The sequence below is a fragment of the Mobula birostris genome, chromosome 24 (assembly GCF_030028105.1).
Source record: "Mobula birostris isolate sMobBir1 chromosome 24, sMobBir1.hap1, whole genome shotgun sequence".
Lineage (NCBI taxonomy): Eukaryota > Metazoa > Chordata > Chondrichthyes > Myliobatiformes > Myliobatidae > Mobula > Mobula birostris.
The window spans coordinates 43,930,037-43,950,104 of record NC_092393.1 but is presented as its reverse complement, the minus strand read 5'-3'; the positions used below and the strand labels follow the sequence as shown (position 1 = coordinate 43,950,104).

Here is a 20,068-nt window from a genome sequence, read left to right as displayed (position 1 = left end):
GCCAATGAAAGTTTCACTGTTTAATTCCATGCTTTTTGAGATCATGGAATGTGATATGAGGATCCTGAGATGGAGTGATGAATGACGGAATTCTAAGCTTCATTACTGGTTTTGCTGTGGTCCTCCTAATCTAGCTGTAAGTGAGAAGAATCACGAACTTGAAAGTAATATTTACTTACATAGCAGCTAGATTTCACAAGTATTCACAAGGTCTTTGAAGCACGTCCAAACAGAAAGTTCCAAGAAAACATTTAAAACTTCCGTAAAAATCAAAGTCCCAATTCAAAATCTTTTGTGTAATAAAATATGGCCAGAACACTAAGAGACATTTTAATACTCAATTCTGAGTTTTGGGAAGAAACTTAGGGCCACACTAAGGGCTTAGTTTGTTTTCTAAGTGCCAATTTCTAGAACAAAAATCAAAGTTCAAGGTAAATTTGTTATCGAAGTATGTACATGTTACCACATACTATCTTGAGATACATTTTCTTACAGGCATTTATAGGGAAAGAAAGAGACAGTAGAATTTTACAAAAAAAAATAGGTAAACCGATGAAGACTGACAACCAATGTGTTTCTATACCAGGCTGTGATGCAACCACTTAGGATACTCTCCACTGTGCATCTATAGAGTTTTGTCAAAGTTTTCAGTAACAAGCTGAATCTTCACAAACTTTAAAGGAAGCAGAAGCACTGCTGTGCTTTCTTTGTGAAGACCCAGAAAATCTACAAGGACGTTGCTGAGATTTGAGAACCTGAGTCAAATTGAAGAAAGAAACCCGAGATCCGTACTCCCATACTGTAAAAGGACTAGATGGGATAGAGCTTGTCAAATGTGTTCAGGAAAGTTTTCTTAATCAGTACATAGAAGTCCCAACAAGAGAGTGTGTGATACTTGATCTCCTATTAAGGAATGAGACAGCAGGTGACAGACGTTTTCCTCTAGTGATCATAACTCCATTACTTTCAAGGTAAATATGGAAAAAGATACTGTAGGTCTGGTCCATGGGTTGAAATTCTAAGTTGGAGAAAGGACAATTTTGATGGCATTGGAAAGAATTTGGCAAGCTTGGATTGGGACAGGTTGTTTTCTGGCAAAGCTGGGAGGCCTTCAAAAGCAAAACTTTGAGAGTACAAAGCTTGTATGTGCCTGCAAGAATAAAAGGTAAAGATAACAGGCTCAGAGAACCTTGGTTTTCAAGAGGTATTGATGCCCTAATTAAGGGGAAAAAAAACAGGAGTTGAACAGCAGGTATAGGCAGATAGGAACAAAAGAGATAACACAAGAGAACACTTAAAAGAAATCAGGAGGGCTAAAAGAAGATATGAGGTTGCCTTAGCACACAAGGTGAAGGAGAATCCCAAGGGATATGTTAACAACAAAAGAATTGCAAGGGACAGAATTGATCCCCTGGAAGATCAGAATGGTAATCTATGTGTGGAGCCAAAAGAGATGGTGGGGGGGGGGGGGAGATTTTAAATGGATTTTTTCCTTCTGTATTTACTCAGGAGATGGCAACCGAGTTTATAGAAGTGAGGCAAAGAAGCCACCAAGTCATGAACCCTATACAGATTACAGAGGAGGTGGTGATTGCTCTCGAGGCAAAGTAGGGTGTATAACTCCCCAGGGCCTGACAAGGTGTTCCCTCGGACCCTGTGGGGAGCAAGTGCAGAAATTGCAGGGGCCCTAGCGAAGGTATTTAAATCACCCTTAGAAACAGGTGAGGTACCAGAGGATTGGAAGGTAGCTAATGTGGTTCTGCTGTTTAAGGAAGGCTCTAAAACTAAACCAGGAAATTATAGGCCACTGAGCTGGACATCAGTAGTGAGAGAGTTATTGGGAAGTATTCTAAGGGACCAGATTTGAATATTTGGATAGACATGGACTGGGGATAGTCAGCATTGGTTTGTGTGTGGTAGATCATGGCTAACTAAACTTATACACTTTTTTGAGGAAGTTACCAAGAGAAATTGATGAAGATAAGGCAGTGGATGTTGTCTACGTGGACTTTAGCAAGGCATCTGACAAAATCCCACATGGGAGGTTGGTCAAGAAGGTTCAGTCACTTGGCATTCAAGATGTTGTAAATTGGATTAGACACTGGCTTTGTGGGAGAAGCCAGAGAGCGGTAATAGATGGTTGCCTTTCTGACTGGAGGCCTGTGGCTAGTGGACTGCTGACAATCAGTGCTGGGTCCTTTGATGCTTGTTACCTATATCAATGATCTGGATGATGATGTGGTTAATTGGATCAGCAAATGTGTGGATGACACCAAGACTGGGGGTGTAGTGAACAGTAAGGAAGACCGCCAGATCTTGCAGCAGGATCTTGACCAGCTGGAAAAATGGGAAGAAAAAAATGTCAGATGCTATTTAATGCATTCAAGTGCAAGGTGCTGTAGTTTGGTAGGACCTGTTACGTACCCCATAACTGGGTTGCCAAACCAGCAGAAATGGAACGCTTATTGGAGTCTGTAATTACTAGGAACTAATAAAGTTTTATTAAAGGAATAAGTAATACAGTACACTAATCGCAAGGATATAAATGTAACAGGTTAGCAATGATAATACACACATATACACAGAAGTAGGGTAATAGGAATCAACCAAGCTCTATTGCAGTCTAGGGGTAAAATGATCAGTCTTAAGTGAAGCAGAGTTCAGTTCAGTTTAGTGCAGTTCGAAGTAATCGTTGTTGTTGTACCGTTGGGGGGGAGAGGTAGAGAGAGATAGAGAGATAGAGAGATAGAGAGATAGAGAGATAGAGAGATGGAGATAGAGATGGAGATAGAGATGGAGATAGAGAGGGAGATAGAGAGGGAGATAGAGAGGGAGATAGAGAGGGAGATAGAGAGGGAGATAGAGATGGAGATAGAGATGGAGATAGAGAGGGAGATAGGGGGAGATAGGGGGAGATAGGGGGAGATAGGGGGAGATAGGGGGAGATAGGGGGAGATAGAGAGAGATAGAGAGAGAGATAGAGAGAGAGATAGAGAGATGTATGTATGTTTGTTTGTTTCGGGCAGACCTTTCGATGTCTTCTGATCCTGCTGTGGTCACCGACTATGACCCCTCCGTTCCGGATACGATCATCCTTCCGCGGTGAACCCGGCACCCAGGCAAGGGCGGACACACACCCCAGGTTCCCACCAATCGTACCTTTACACCCTGTGAGCCTCTGACCAATTCCCGCGAACCGGTCCTCCAAACTCCCACCAACTTGTGGGGGCACACTGCTCTTTCCAAGGTCTCATGGTGTGTCATGTCATGTCTTAGCAAACCTGCTCTTTTTATCCCCCTGTTGGGGTATCACCTGTCCATCAAACTTCAAACAGTTCAGATTCAAAGCAAACGGTCTGTCAATATCTGAATTGTGTTTCTTTCTCGTTAATCTCTCTCTTCTCTCTTATTAGCATTTTGAATGTTTCTCCATTGTCTTCTGTCATCTCTCTCATTAGCATCATCCGTCTGGTAGCTCTGCTTGGCGTCACACATGACACCCCTACCCTTAAAAGGATTTTTACCGGGGTAAAAATTATGGGCATGAATGCACATTATAAGATACACACTAATATACAGGTAGTCATCAGCTATTTGGCTAATACAGAGAACTTTAAGTTTTAACACCTTGACAGATAGACAGCAATCACACTGTCAGTTCCTTTTATATGTTTTAATCTTAATATCAAATTCCTGTAATACCAGGCTCCAACTGAATAAGCGTTTGTCTTTATCCTTCATTGTGGCCAAAAACACTAATGGATTGTGATCAGTGTAAATTATCAGTGGTTTCCGTGCCAGACAAATATAAACCTCAAAATATTGTAATGCCACTATGATTGCCAGTAATTCCTTCTCCGCAGTGGAATAATTTCTCTGATGGACATTAAACTTCTTAGAAAAATAAGCCACTGGGTTTTCATTTTCCTCTTTGTCTGTCTGCAACAGCACCACCCCGGCTGCTTCGTCGTTAGCATCTGTTGCTAGGGAGAAGGGTTTTGAAAAGTCAGGGGTATTCAATACAGGGTGATGACACAGACTCTCGAAGGCTTGTTGACAAAGGTCGTTCCACACAAACTTCGCATTCTTCGGCAAGAACTTAGTAAGAGGGAGGGTAATATCCGCAAAGTTTTTGCAAAACTTCCGATAGTACCCCACCATCCCCAAGAACCTTCTCAGGGCTCTCTTGTCTGTCGGGATGGGAACTTCAGAGATAGCCTGCACCTTAGCCTGCATCAGTGCCAGCTGCCCCTGTCCTACCACATACCCCAGATATGTGACCTTAGCGTGGCCGAACTCACTTTTCACGAGGTTCACTGTCAGGTTGGCTTCAGCCAGCCATTTAAACTGTTCCTCTACTGCCACAATGTGCTCCTCCCACGTGTCACTCCAGACCGCCAAATCGTCAATATACGCTTCTGCGTTCTTTAACCTTTAATTCATCCTCTGAATTAATCATCCTTTGGAAGGTTCCTGGGGAATCCTTCACGCCAAAAGGTAAAACATTATACTCGTATAACCCGAATGGAGTGACAAATGCTGAGATTTCTCTAGCCCGGGCGGTTAAAGGAACGCACCAGTACCCTTTCAGCAAATCGATCTTGGTGATGTACTTAGCTCTCCCCCCTTTATCGATGCAATCGTCTACCCTTGGGATGGGGTAAGCATCAGTTTTTGTGATGGCGTTTACCTTTCTGTAACCTGTACAGAATCGTATGCTCCCATCGACTTTCGGGACAACCACACAGGGAGACGCCCATTCCGATTTGGATGGCCTAATTATACCTGTGGCTAGCATGTGTTCAATTTCTTTCACCAATAACTTGCCCTTCTCCAAGTTCATCCTATAGGGGTGTTGCTTAATAAGCTGATCTGATGTAACGACAACATCGTGTACCGTCCTCTTGCATCACCTCGGGACATCTGGACATACATCTGCATGCCGGTTAATTAGCTTTATCAGCGGCTCGCTCTGTTCGGGGGTTAAGTGAGAGACCTTATCAGCAAAGTTGGCCAAAACAATAGAGTTCTCCAATCTGGTCTGCACCATATTTATCTTTTCAAGATGGGTTTTCCCCTTATCATTTGGCACCCCAGCCTCATTAATTTTCGTGATAACACCGACTAGATCTGCTTTCTTATCGTGGTAAGCTTTTAACACATTAATATGCATTAACTGTGTCGGCTTACGTCTACAATACTCAATAATATCCTTCCTCATGTTCGGCCAGTAAAACACTTCCATAATTCTATTGACTGTTTTCCTCACCCCAAAATGTCCACCGAGGGGTATCTTGTGGGCCAGGTTAAAAATCTCGTCCCTATAAATTTTTGGCACTGCCACCTAGTGTACCACCCCCCACTCCTCATCTGCAGGCACGGTACTTGGTCTCCACTTCCTCATCAGTACTCCCTCCTTCACATAATAGCCCACTGGTTCCCTTTTTATTTCTGCTTCGGAGAGAGCTGTCTCCGTCAAAACCATCAACTCCTCGTCTCGTTCCTGTGCCTGTATAAATTCCTTCCTCGTTAATAATAAATCTACCTCAACTCCCTCACCTCCTTCCGCTCCACTATGCTCCTTCTTCTCACTTTCTAACCCCTTCTGGTACAAGGCTGGTAAAAACGTCTCAGCTAAATCTACATTCGCTTCGGCAGCCTTTCTCGACATGTTCTGGGTTACTACGCCAACGGGATAAACCTGTGAGTCTATGGGCTGATCCTCAGTCCTGGCAGGCTTGCTTGTCAGCTTTACTGCTGGGTAAACTTCTCCACCTGCAAGGTCGTTACCGAGTAAGACCTCCACATCTTCCATCGGCAATTCAGGCCTCACCCCTATCGTGACTGGTCCGGAGACCAAGTCACTTTTTAGGTGTATCTGGTGCAAAGGTACTGCTTTAGTCCCTTTCCCAATGCCTTTTATCACACTGACCTCCCCAGTCTCGGTCTCTGAACTAAAGTTGAAGAGTGTGTCTGTTCTGGACTTTCCTATGACTCTAGGTTAGGACATGTCTCACTAGAATGCAGGAGAATGAGGGCAGTTTGATAGAGGCATAGAAAACTATAGTGGGCATAGACAGGGTAAATGCAGCCAGGCTTTTTGCACTGAGGTTGGGTGAGACCAGAACTAAAGGTCATAGTTTAAGGGTGAAAGGTTAAATATTTAAGGTGAAACTGAGGGGGAACTTCTTCACTTAGAGCAGGGATTCCCAATCTTGTTTTATACCATGGACCAATACCATTAAGAAAGAGATCTGTGGACCCCAGGTTGGGAACTCTGGACTTTTGAGGGTGGTGGAATAATGGAAGGAGCTGCCAGCAGAGATGGTGGATGCTGGTCCGATTGCAACATTGGGTGGGTGGGGTCTGGGTGCAGATTAATGGTACTAGGACGAATAACAGTTCAGCATGGACTGGATTGGTTGAAGGATCTGCTTCTGTGCTACAGTGGTTTACAATTCTATGGCTTAAAGACTGGTGGTCCTGGACCGATCCTCTTATATGATAACGCCAAGGGATACTGATTCTCTCCATCTCCATTCTTCTAATGAGGACTGGGCTCATGGACCTCCTGCTTCTTCCTCCTTTGATTTCACAGGAACACTGGAAGACCATATTCCCAAACTAAGAATCCTTGAAGCAAGTGTACATCATTAGGATCCTGGAGTATTGCTTTCTTAAAATGAGCTCTGAAATGGAGAGCTTTACACTCAGTGGCCACTATATTAGGTACCACTGAGTGTATGTTCATGGTCTTCTGCTGCTGTAGCCCACCCACTTCCAGGTTCAATGTGTTGTGCATTCAGAGATGCTCTTCCGCACACCACTATTGCAACGTGTGGTTATTTGAGCTACTGTCATCTTCCTGTCAGCTTGAACCAGTCAGGCCATTCTCCTCTGACCTTTCTCATTAATAAGGTACTTTCACCCACAGAAATGTCGCTCATTGGATCTTCTTTGTTTTGGACCATACTCTGTAAACTCTAGAGCAAGGGATTCACAACCTCTTATGCCCTGGTCCCCTACAATTAACAGAGGTGTCCATGGACCTCAGGTGCTCGATAGACTGTTGTGTGTGTTAGTCAGCTTCATCTTGGGTACCAGCCACCGTAGTATCCAAGTCATCTTCAAGCAGCGGTGCCTCAGAAAGGCAGTGTTCATCATTAAGGACCCCATCACCCAGGACATGCCCTCTTCTCATTGCTACCATGAAGAAGGAGGTACAGAAGCCTGAACACTTCAAGTAGTACAGGAACAGCTTCTTCCCCTCTGCCATACGGGTCCTAAATGGACATTGAACCCATGAACACTACCTCACTTTTTCAAAAGTATATACAATTTCTGTTTTTGCACTACTTTAATCTTCTTCTTCTTCGGCTGTCCACCGATTTCGATGTTGACTGTGCTGAGAGTTTAGTCTCTGCAGGCACGCTTATGGGCCACAAGACCAGCATTGGATCGGCACTGTCTCCCACATCTAATTAATATATACTTACCGTAATTGATTTATTTATTTTCCTCTTTCTATATTATCATGCATTGCATTGGGCTGCTGCTGCTGCTGCTGCTGCTGCTGAAGTTAACAAATTTCATGACGCATGCTGGTGATAATAAACATGATTGTGATTCGACATAGAATCAAGAGGGAACAAAAGACCCAATCCTTCAAGTCAACATTTCCCCAGAACCACTCAGGATTGGCAGAGCTTCACACTCTCTCAGTAGTTTTACTCTTACATCATGCTTTGTAGAAGACAAACAAAAGAATGTTTCATTTAAGTAGACATTCCACAATTTTCATAATTAAGAACTAGCCCATAAAACTAACCACCTAGAAATTCCTTCAGAGACAAGGAAATTGTTGGGCAATAAGAAACCGATCCTTTTAGTTCCCCCTGACACTCACATAATGAATGGGGTTGGCATGGTTATAACAGTAATAAAGATGTATAGTAAATTACTTCCATCAATACAGGAAGGATATCAATAAGCTCAAAAGAATGCAGAGCTTTACAAGGATGTTGCCTGGACTTGAGGACCTCAGTTGTAAGGAAAAGTTGAGCAGGTTAGGACTTCATTCCCGGGAGCATAGAAGAATGCATGGAGATCTTGTAGAGGTCTACAAAATTATGAGGGGTATAGTCAAGATGAATCCATATAGGCTTTTCCCCCTTGGGATGGGTGAGACTAGAACTAGAGATCTAGTGGAACAAGTTGATAGCATCAAGTGGTACAGTACACTAAGATTTAATCATCATCATCAGGTGCCATGCCCCAGTTTGAGCTTTGACTGCCATGGCCCACACACTCCTGTTTCAGGTCAAGTGGATCAATTCATTGGTATTCATTTCCAGTTCTCTGGCTGCTGTCTCCATCATCATTTATCTTCGTCTTCCTCTTGCTTCAACCTTTCCCATAATTACCATGCATTCTAACTCCTCTTTCCGAATTACATGTTCACTGAAGTTACGTTGCCTTTTCATGATCTCATACATTATTTCGCTTTTTGTGTTTGCTCTGTTCTTGACATCCTCATTAGATATTCGTTTCGTCCATGATATTCTTTGCATCTTCCTCAAAAACCACATCTCTGCTGCTTCAATTCATTTCCTCATGTTACTAGATATTGTCCAATATTCTGAGCCATATAACATAACTGAATTAACGTAACATTTCAGTACTCTGAGGTGGATTGTCATTTTGGTATTGGTCAGTATACTCTTCATTCTCATAAGGGTGTCTTTTGCTATCCCTATTCTTCTTTTGATGTCCATGTCGCACCTGCTATCTGATGTCACCCAGCTTCCTAAGTAGCAAAAGTTTCGTACTTGTTTTATGTCTTCCCCATTTATTCTCAGCCTGCAGATAGGATTCTCCTTCTTTTTGGATATCACCATACATCGTCTTTTTGCAATTGATAGATAGACCCATTTTTGCACTTTCTTCAACAACTATATCAATTAAGTTTTGTAGTTCTTCGTCCGTACTTGCAATTAACACAGTGTCATCTGCATATCTGAAATTATTGATGTTCTCACCGCCAACTTTGATTCCCAAGATGTCTCTTATTTTTTGTAATATTGTTTTACTGTACACATAAAATAAATAAGACTTAATATAACATTAAAAAGTTGGGATAAATTCAGAGATGGGAGTGGTTTGAAGAGATGTTGTCTGGGTGCAGGTAGATGGGACAGGGCAGAAGGCCAGGCTGGTGTGAACTGGTTAGCCCAAAGAGCCTGTTTCTGTGACCAATAGTGTAAAAGGGCACATTGGCAATGAGAAATTGTGGAATGGTCCCAGGTTAATATATTCCCAGTAGTTAAAATTAGCATGGGCTTACACTGTTACATGCTTATTTGTTTAACCTAAACATTTTGGGTGGAATAGGCATGATGGGCCAAAGGTAATTGGTCTAAAGAGAAGGAGGGGACTGAGACAGACCGGTAGGTGAGAGGTGGATTGAGTAGCAGTGAGGTATGATAGACAGATGGGGAGGAGTTTCGAGGCAGAGGCAAATGGGTGACAGATGGAAGATGCGATCCATCGTTAAGGACCCCCACCCAGTAGGACATGCCCTTTTCTCATTGCTACTAGAGAAGGGGTACAGGAGCTTGAAGACACACCCATTTTAGGAACAGCTTCTTCCCCTCCACCATCAGATATCTTAAAAGATCATGAATCTAAAGCACTCCCTTCATAATTTTGCTCTTTTTGTACTACTTTTTAAATTTTATTTACATATTTAATTTGAGATGTATATCAAATTAAATATATTTCATATTTCTTAAAATTTATAGCATGCTTTATACATTGCACTGTACTGCGACTGCAAAACACCAAATTTTAATGATGTACGTCGGCAAAAATTAACCTGACTCTAATTCTCACAAAAAGCTGGAGGAATTCAGCAGGCCAGACAGCATTTATGGAAACAGTTTATAAGAGTAAACATTCAATGTTTCCGGCCAAGAACCTTCATCCAGACTTCATCTTGGATTTCCAGCATCTGCATAATTTTTTTGCCATTTCTGATTCCGATTCTGTTGTTCTAGTTTGTGTCTGTCTTAACTCTGGCAATGAAGGTGGTCGGGTTAGGTGCAGGAAAGGGAAAGGAAGTTCAAATGGTGTGCAACAGGAAACTTAGGATGGCCTTTACAGAAGAATGAGAGTGCTTTGCAAAGTGGTTTCGTGTCTAGAGGAGGCCTCATCGGGGGCACCTGGAGAGGTCTCTGGACGCCGATGAAGGAGGTGGTGCAGAAATAAACATTCCATCTCCTACAGTTGCAAGGGAAGGTGCCTTTGATTCAGGGAAGGATGAGCAGATAGTCCCTGCAGAAGTCAAAAAGGATTGTGGAGAGCAAAATGCAATTACTGGTGGGATCCCATGCCAGCTGTTGAAAATGGCAAAGGATATTGTGCTGAAGACCAGAGATCAAAGGGAACTCAAGCTCTGGAGGGAGGTGGAGTGAGAGTAGAAGGGGTAAACAGGGAAATTGAGAGAAGGCTCCATCAACCAGAGTAGAAAGGAAGCTAGGTTTCCTGAAAAAAAATCGAGGATATTTCAGACATCCTGGAATGGAAGGCCTCGCCTGGAGAGCAAATAAAGCAGGAGGTAGAGGAACCAAAAGAAAGGGATGGCATCTTGACAAGAGACAGGGTGAGACGAGGTGTTGTAAGAAAGACATTTGAGCACCAGTTTCATTAGAACTGATGTACCAAACCCTTGCTCATTGATGTTATTTTCTTCCCCATCAGGCAAAAATCAGAAAGCTGGCATTTAATTTCTTCACAACATAAAACAGGCTCAGACCTTGTACGGCTGGAAGTGTATGTCTATTCTGCTCAAGGAAGTGCTAGCAATGTGGGAACTGAAAGAAACAAATTCGTTTGATTTATTAGCAATAGAGTCCAGGCATTTACAATGATTAAATTAACAACAGCACCAAAAGGATTTATATTATACTATTAATGTAAAATGATGTGCCACATCATCTGAAATCCACACATAAACTTCATGTATAAACTTAGCTTGACAATAACTAGATTCCTGGCTATTCAACACTAATTAACAAAGAAAAACATAGAACAGTACAGTACAACACAGGAACAGACTGTTCAGCCCACAATGTTGTGCCAGACCACGAAATTAGAAATCAAATGGCCAACTAAATGAATCTCTTCTGCCTACACAATGTCTACAGAGTTTCATTTTTCTCATTCATGTGCCCACCGAGATGCCTTTTAAAAGTCCCCAGTGGGGTGCTGGGCCAGCCTCTATTATCACCCCAGACCCACCATTCAAAATACTCGGTCCTCATATCTCATAAGAACACAAGAAATAGGAGCAGGAGTCGGCCATCTGGCCCATCCAGCCTGCTCCGGCATTTAAAAAGATCATAGCTGATCTGGCCATGGAATCCTCTCCATCTACCTGCCTTTTCCCCATAACCCTTAATTTACCTACTATGCAAAAATCTATCCAATCTTGTCTTAAATATATTTACTGAGGTAGCCTTCACTGCTTCATTGGGCAGAGAATTCCAGATTCATCACTCTCGAAGAAAAGCAGTCTCTCCTCATCTCCATCCTAAATCTACTCCCACAAATGTTGAGGCTATGTCCCCTAGTTCTAGTCTCAACTGTGGAAACAACCTTCCTGCTTTTATCTTATCTATCCCTTTCATAGTTTTATATGTTTTTGTAAATCTCCTCTCATTCTTCTGAATTCCAGCAAGTACAGTCCCAGGTGACTCAATCTCTCCTCATAGTCTATCTCCCTCATCTCTGGAATCAACCTGGTGAACTTCCTATACACCATCTCCAAAGCCAGTATCTCCTTCTGCAAGTAAGGAGACCAGAAATGCATGCTGTACTCCAGGTCTGACCTCATCAGTACCCTGTACAGTTGCAGCATAACCTCCCTGCTCTTAAATTCAATCCCTCTACCCATCTTATGGATAAGTCTTTTATGTGTCACCTTAATGAACGCCTTCTGGAAATCCAAGTAAATAACATCCATCTGTTCCCCTCTATCCACTGTGCTCATTATATCCTCAGAGAACTCCAGTAAGTTTGTCAAACAGGACCCGCTGCGTCCGCTTGATGGATCTATTTCTTTCCAGATGCCTCACTATTTCTTCTTTAATGACAGCTTCAAGCATTTTCAGATGTTGAACTAACTGGCCTATAGTTACCTGCCTTTTCCCTACATCCTTTTTTGAACAGTGGCATGACATTCACAGTCTTCCAATCTGCCCAGAGTCCAGAGAATTTTGGTAAATTATCACCAAAGCCTCCGCTATAACTTCTGCCATTTCTTCCAGTACCCTGGGATGCATTCCATCAGGACCAGGGGACTTACCCATCTTCCGGCCCACAATTTTGCTTAGTACTACCCCTTTAGTGATAGATATTGTATCAAGGTACTCACCTCCCATTGCATCCATGATATCTCTCCTTGGCATGTTAGATGTGTCCTCCACCATGAAGACCAACACAAAATAGTCATTCAAAGTCTCTGCCATTTCCCATTACCCAATATCAATTTCCCCTTCTTATCTTCCAAGATACCTACATTCATTTTAGCCACCCTTATCCACTTTATATAATTATAAAAACTTACTATCCATTTTTATATTTTGTGCTAGTTTACTTCCATAAAATATCTTCCCTTCCTTTATTGCTCACTTAGTGATTCTTTGTTGCTTTTTAAAGTTTTCCCAATCTTCCAGTTTCCCACTACAATTGATGATGTTGTATGCATGAGCATTTAGTTTGACAGCACCTTTTATTTCCTTAGTTATCCAAGGCTGGCTCTCCTCACCCTTATTATCTTTGTTTTCAACTGGTATATACTTTTCTTGAGCACTGTGAAAAATTTCTTTGAAAGTCTTCCGCAGTTCTGCCATATAGCCCGTGTTCCCAGTCTACACAAGCCAAATCTTCCCTCATCCCATTTTAGTCTCCATTGTTTAGGCATAATACACTGGTTTAGATCGAACTATTGCACCCCCCATTTGTATGAGAAACTCAATCATACTGTGATCACTAACTACAAGATCAATAATTTTACTTGTCTCATCACACAAGACAAGATCTAAGATAGCACATTCCCTTGTAGGTTCAGTAACATGCTGTTTAAGAAAGCCATCACAGATGCATTCTGTGAAGCCCTCAAGACTGCCTCAACCAACTTGATTCACCCAATGTGTGTGCAAGTTAAAGTTCTCCGTGATAACCACTGTTCCGTTCTTACATGCCTCAGATGTTTCTGTTTATTGCCTGTACCACTGTACTATTTGGTGGCTAATTGACAAATCCTACCAGTGATTTTTTTCCTTACCTTTCCTAATCTCTACCCAGATGGATTCAACATTCTGCTCCTTAGATCTTATATCGTCTCTCACTATCGCCCTGATCTCATCTTTAATTAAGAGCATTACTCCACCTCCTTTACCTTCCTGCCTATCCTTCCATATTACTTGATATCCTTTGATATTTAATTCCCAATCCTCTCCACCCTGCAACCATGTCTCTGCAATGGCCACTAAATCATACCCCTTTGTACTGATTTGTGCCACAAGTTCACTGACCTTGCCATTGGAATTAGAATCTCCTTGGAGATCATAAATACAGGCTCTCTGGTATTACGACATTTCACCCCGGGCAAAAGATACCGTCTGCCTACAGTATCTATGACTCTCAATCTCCTCTTAGCCTCTGCTGCGGTGGAGAAAACATCCCATTTGTCCACCCTCTTGTTTTAGCACATGCCCTCTAACTCAGGCGGCATCCCGTTAAACCTTTTTCACACCCCCTCCAAAACCTCAACATCCTTCCTACAATGGGGTGACCAAACTGAATGCAGTACTCTAGAAGCAGCCTAACCAGAGTTTTATAAAACCACAACACAACTTCCTGACTATTAGTCAAGGCATTGACTTTAAAAAAGGCAAGAAGTCATATAGCATGTTTAACCACCCCAATCAGCCTGTGTAGCCACTTTTAGGGAACTATCAACTTGGACCCCAAGGTCCCTCAGCTCATTCTTAAGAATTTAGCCAAAGGTTAAGTTTTAGAAGAATTTTCCAACAAATAGTAAATTTAGTTTTAAAAAAAACACAAAATTCTATTAAGTTCTAGCTACTAAATAAAATTCTAACAGATTTTAGTAGTATCCACCATTTTTAAACTGAGGTTTTGAATGTAAAAAAAACTACAAAGCCAGTTGAAGGTTTTGAAACTCGTGGCTATAAATATGGTTTCACTTCCCTGAAAGTAAGTCCACACCCTGCCCTGGAGCGGTTAAACCTGTCTCAAGTTAAGCAAGGCTTAATTTGAGCCTGAAGATGTAGGAAAATGCGAGAGAGAGAGAGAGAGAGAGAGAGAGAGAGAAAGAAAAAAAGAAAGAAAGATCAGCCCTTGTGGATACACCGAGAGGTCAGAATGCAGAGCAACTGACTGGAACCATGTAGTTAGTCGACAGAGAGGGCTGTTAAAACGGGGCATCCAGCATCGTGTCAGCATTTTGCCAGTGGTAAACTCCTACCCAAATACACTCCAGATATTTTACCTACATGAAATAGCATACTCATTTTGTTGCAAATAAATTTAATTTTATCTGAAACCTATTCCAAGATACAATGGAGCATTTTAAACAAAGGGCATCTTGTTCTATGAATATTGATGTTAAGGGAACTGCCTGACAGCATTGTAATTCACTAGTTAATCATTAGTCAATAAACCCTTCACTAAAGAGAAACCCATTTAATGTTTGTGATGAAGTCAAATGTAATTGATTACATGTATAATCAAGGTTAGCTCCCCAACCTTAAAAAGGACGTGTGGAGTAAAAAGGACATCATGGAGTTCTCTGTTTATAAGAGCCAATTTAGGATGACATTTTATTCTGCACTTCTAATGTTTTATTCATTCTACCAGATTGCGCAGTTCCCTTCTTAAATTGTTCTGGTGTTAATTCCCATGAGATCTATCCCAAATCAGTGGCACAGTACACTCTGTAGCCACTTCATTAGTTACACCTGCACATTAATGCAATTATCTAATCAGCCAATCAAGCAGCAGCAACTCAATGCGCAGAAGCATGCAGACATGGTCAAGAGGTTCAGTTGTTGTTCAGACCGAGCATCAGGATAGGGAAGAAATGTGATCTAAGTGACTTTGACCTCGGGGGTGATTGTTGGTGCCAGACAGGTGAGTTTCAGCATCTGAGAAACTGATCTTTCGGAATTCTCACCCTCAGTGCCCAGAGTTTACAGAGAGTGGTGTGGGGAGAGAAAAAAACATCCAGTGAGCAGCAGTTCTGTGGGTGAAGATGCCTTATTAATGGGAGGTCAGAGGAGAATGGCGAGACTGGTTCAAACTGACTGGAAGGGGACAGCAACTTGAATAACCACATGTTACAACAGTGACCTGCAGAAGAACTTCTCTGAATGCTCAGCACATCGAACTTTTAAGTGAATGGGCTACAGCGGCAGAAAACCACAAACATACACACAGTGAATACTATTCGGTACCTAATAAAGTGGCCACTGAAAATACTTCAGACACAAAGACTGCTGCTCCTCTTAGGTTACAAGAAAATAACTTAATTTTCCAGTTTAACATGTTGGCCTTGCCTGTGGCCTCCAGAGGGCCCTGCTGAGCAGAGAAGTCACAGCTGTTTACTCAGTCCTCCAGCTAAGATGGTAAATCCGGCCCTGATAACACTTTATCAGCATGCGCTGAAGAAGATTCTGCCAGCCAAGGATGGTTAGTTTTTCCTTCTTACAATATAAAATTGGTGTTGGGCTGAGAAACGGTGGTGGCGGGGGGGGATGGCAGTGACGACAATCAGACCCATTTCAAAAAAATAAATCTATGAATTTATTGAAAAATATACACTGGGAAAATGTGCAGGATGTTAGCTAAAAATTGAATGAACAGCCAAGTCAGCAGGTCTATTACTGGATCCAAATATGTTAAAGTGCCATATTGAGATACTTGAAATTCTATAGCTTTGGACGATAATGAAAAGTGGCATTTGACGTGCCACAACATTATTGAATGACTCTAAAAGTCTAGAAGTCACATTTCCAGAGGTTAGCATCTTCTGGACAATGTTGATTTTGGGGAGAATCCACCGTCAAATCAAATTTAATTTCCTTGGGATCTCTGGCATGTTATCATAAACACTGATGCTAAAGAAGTAATTCCACTTATTTCCTTACTTCAACTACAAGATTGCAGTCTAGATTTCCAAGACTTCCATGCAACACAAACCCATTTCTTTTGGAAGCGATGCTGATTTTAGTATCTTGTTTTACAGTCACTTTGGACAAGCTGTTTGACTGGTGATCACTTGCTAGGACCTTAAGCTTCACATTTCTCTTTTGTTGGGGCTTTTAAGCATGTTGCAACCTTATAAACTGGTGCTTTAGCTTGAAGAACTAAAACTAATCTGAAGAACTCCCAATAATCTATTTTTATCATTGCTCATTAATGGATTACCTATTTCACTATTGACAAAATGACTCAACATAGAAATCAGGCCTTCCAAAATTTTGATTCCGGGAACTCTCCATTTTTCCCTCATTAACAATATTATTTATTATGGCGATATGATTGAAACTAATTTTCAAGGGCTTTAGATTGTCAGTTAAATATGGTTCATTACCCTCTGGTAAATCCAATATGGCCACCAAGCTTTCCTGTTTCTAGAGCACATGCTTGAATGAAAATCTAAAAGAAATCAGTTTATCCCAATTCATAAGAAAATTAACTGCTTCATTGAAACCTTTTACACTATAGTTGATGAACCAGAGTGCTGACACATTCTACCATTTCCTGGTTGCTACTGCAGTGGCCAAATACAACTCATACCAGTCTTAAATTCTTGTTGCCTAAATCTGTCTAGTCTTTACCTCTTGCTTTGAGGAAGGCCCTCAGGAATAAATTCCACTTTATTTGCGAGTTGAGGTCACTGAGGCCAATGAGTGATGAGACTCCCCTTCCCACTGTTTTTCACTTCATCGTGGAAGCAATCTCATCAAAGTAACACCTCTCCTTACTGTTCTCCCCAATCTTATCTGTAGACCTTAAGTGGGATATTTCTTCCCTCATCCCAGATTTGTCACAGTAATAGCTTCTATTACCATCACTTCCAAGTTGAATTTATGCCTTCAAGTCATTAAAATTTTATTCTTTTACTTTGTACAAGGTATATTTATTTGACACAAACACTTCAGTATTTCTTGCCACAGTTTTGTATTGTTCCCACAACAAATTCCCAGCAGATCTAGAGCTAACCTTCAAAACTGAAGAGGGCTAACAGTACATGCCAGAACCAAGGCTGACTAACCCCTGTAGTATGCAAACCTGTTGGCAAATGAAGGGCAAGTACCAGTCGATCATCAGAACCTTCAGTAAAGCATACCTTGTGCTGAGCATCTGGCAACACAACACACGCTAGCAAACTGCCCCTGCTGCACAACATTGCCCTCTGACTACAATGACTTGTGGAACAGCCCCAGAAAATGTGGACCACTTTCCATACCTCAGGAGCTGCCTCTCTGTGATGACAAACATAAGATGATAAAATTCACTCACCTTCAATGTACCAGGGACTCTTAAGGGAAATTTTCCTTAAAAAAAAGATCCCTTCCCTCCAATTGACTTCTGAGATCTTTAGTGACATACTGTTTTAGTAAGTATTAGCAGTTATAACCATATAACAATTACAGCACGGAAACAGGCCATCTTGGCCCTTCTAATCCGTGCGGAACTCTTACTCTCATCTAGCCCCACTCAGCCCATAACCCTCCATTCCTTTCCTGTCCATATAGCTCTCCAATTTAACTTTAAACGACAACATAGAACCTGCCTCAACCACTTCTGCTGGAAGCTTATTCCACACAGCTACCACTCTCTGAGTAAAGAAGTTCCCCCTCATGTTACCCCTAAACTTTTGCCCTTTAACTCTCCACTCATGTCCTCTTGTTTGAATCTCCCCCAGTCTAAATGTAAAAAGCCTATCCATGTCAACTCTATCTATCCCCCTCTCTATCAAGTCCCCCCTCAACCCTCTACGTTCCAAAGAATAAAGACCCAACTTGTTCAACCATTCTCTGTAACTTACGGAGATGAAACCCAGGTAACATTCTAGTAAATCTTCTCTGCACTCTATTTTGTTGACATCTTTCCTATAAGTCGGTGACCAAAACTGTACACAATACTCCAAATTTGGCCTCACCAATGCCTTGTACAATTTCAACATTACATCCCAACTCCTATACTCAATGCTCTGATCTATAAAGGCCAGCATACCAAAAGCTTTCTTCACTACCCTATCCACTTGAGATTCCACCTTCAGGGAACTATGCACCATTATTCCTAGATCCCTCTGTTCTACTGCATTCTTCAATGCCCTACCATTTACCATGTATGTCCTATTTTGATTAGTCCTACCAAAATGTAGCACCTCACATTTATCAGCATTAAACTCTATCTGTCATCTTTCGGCCCATTCTTCTAACTGGCCTAAATCTCTCTGCAAGCTTTGAAAACCTACTTCATTATCCATAACTCCACCTATCTTAGTACCATCTGCATACTTACTCATCCAATTTACCACCCCATCATCCAGATCATTAATGTATATGACAAACAACATTGGACCCAGTACAGATCCCTGAGGCACACCACTAGTCACCGGACTGGTTAATTTCATTTGTTCTATGTAAAACTAAATGAATGGCATATGTCATTACGCCCCATCATATTTGCGCACCTCATTAAAGTAAAACTAAACATAGACGAGTTATCCTGGGATCCTGCGATTTCCTTTCAATTAGTCTGATGTTTTTGAGTTAAAAACACAAGATCTGAGCTACCTAGAGCAGGAATCACAAAGCTCTTGAAAGAAAACATCACTGCTTTCACAAAAACCTCCAAATTTACTGGGAGAATAAATAAATTCATGTCAGCATCTTCTCCGAGAGCAACATCCCCAGTATCGAAGTCCTAATATCACTTGGCTCTACTGGACAGGCCACTTTTTTCATCTGCACGACACCACTCGCCTGAATAATTTTGCCTCCAGGGTTGTACACATTTCTAAATAGACATTCTTTTTCCCACTTGGGTTTCCACCACTCTTCAGCGTCAGTTGACATGAAAATAAAAGCATTACTTACATTTTGGATTAACAGCTTACATGCATGTTGATTTTGATCGCCAAAGTTTGGGATTTTAGCTTCTACCTCAAAAAAAAAATCATCTGGTGGAACATGTAACCAGCTGATCCTCGAAATTCAAGGAGAAAACTACTTAACAGTGCACAACTACTGAAGAAGATTAAACATTTGATTTCGCTAATTGTGCTGTGATTTTCTAAGATCAATATAGTTTTATGGCAGAGAAAGTGTTCGCCATACCCCCTGGAGTTTGATGGCAAAACTGGACGGACAACCAAGGAGGAATCAGAATGGGAAACATAAAGATTCAGAAAGCACTCAAAGAGAGAGCACGGATTATTGTCATGACTCCCATAACCACTGGTGTACTGACAGGATTGTCGAACAGAGCGAAGACCGCATGCAAAAAAAATGGATTATTTGAGGATAGGAAGATGCTCCCTTGGGCAAAACTATTTACTATCTAGACCAATAACTTGGATCAGGAAATTGAGTGAAAAATCAGTTTGGTGATTATTCAAAAATGGTAAGGTAAGCATTAAAGTCAACCTAGAGGAAACTAAACATATAGACCATTTAAATGATTGGGCAAAATGACACATGGAGTAAATAATCGCCCACAGGAAGGGCATTTTCTTTAAAGATAAATTATAAATACAATCAGTGACTTGGGATGTAATCAAGACATAAAAGACTAATGTGCAGGTTCAGCAAACACGATATGTTAGCTGTTATCACAAAGGGATTGTGATACAAGTGTACAGAATTATTCTTTAGTTATATGGGCCAGTGGCAGGGTCACATTCACAGTATAAATTGAGTCCCTGCAGATGACAAACATCAAAATTCACAAGATAGGCTCTGCCATAAGG

General features: G+C 41.5%; 1 protein-coding gene across 1 annotated transcript in view; it reads right to left on the bottom strand.

The window, feature by feature from the left end:
* The window catches only part of mafga (v-maf avian musculoaponeurotic fibrosarcoma oncogene homolog Ga), a 96,689-nt gene that overhangs the window by 10,577 nt on the left and 66,044 nt on the right, over window positions 1-20,068 (bottom strand). Inside the window, exons 1-2 of the mRNA XM_072242097.1 lie at window positions 13,596-13,681; window positions 12,434-12,479 (exon numbers count right to left, since the gene is read on the bottom strand). The gene's annotated coding sequence lies outside the window, so the exon portion shown is untranslated. Of the gene's footprint in view, window positions 1-12,433; window positions 12,480-13,595 lie in introns of the transcript that reaches the window.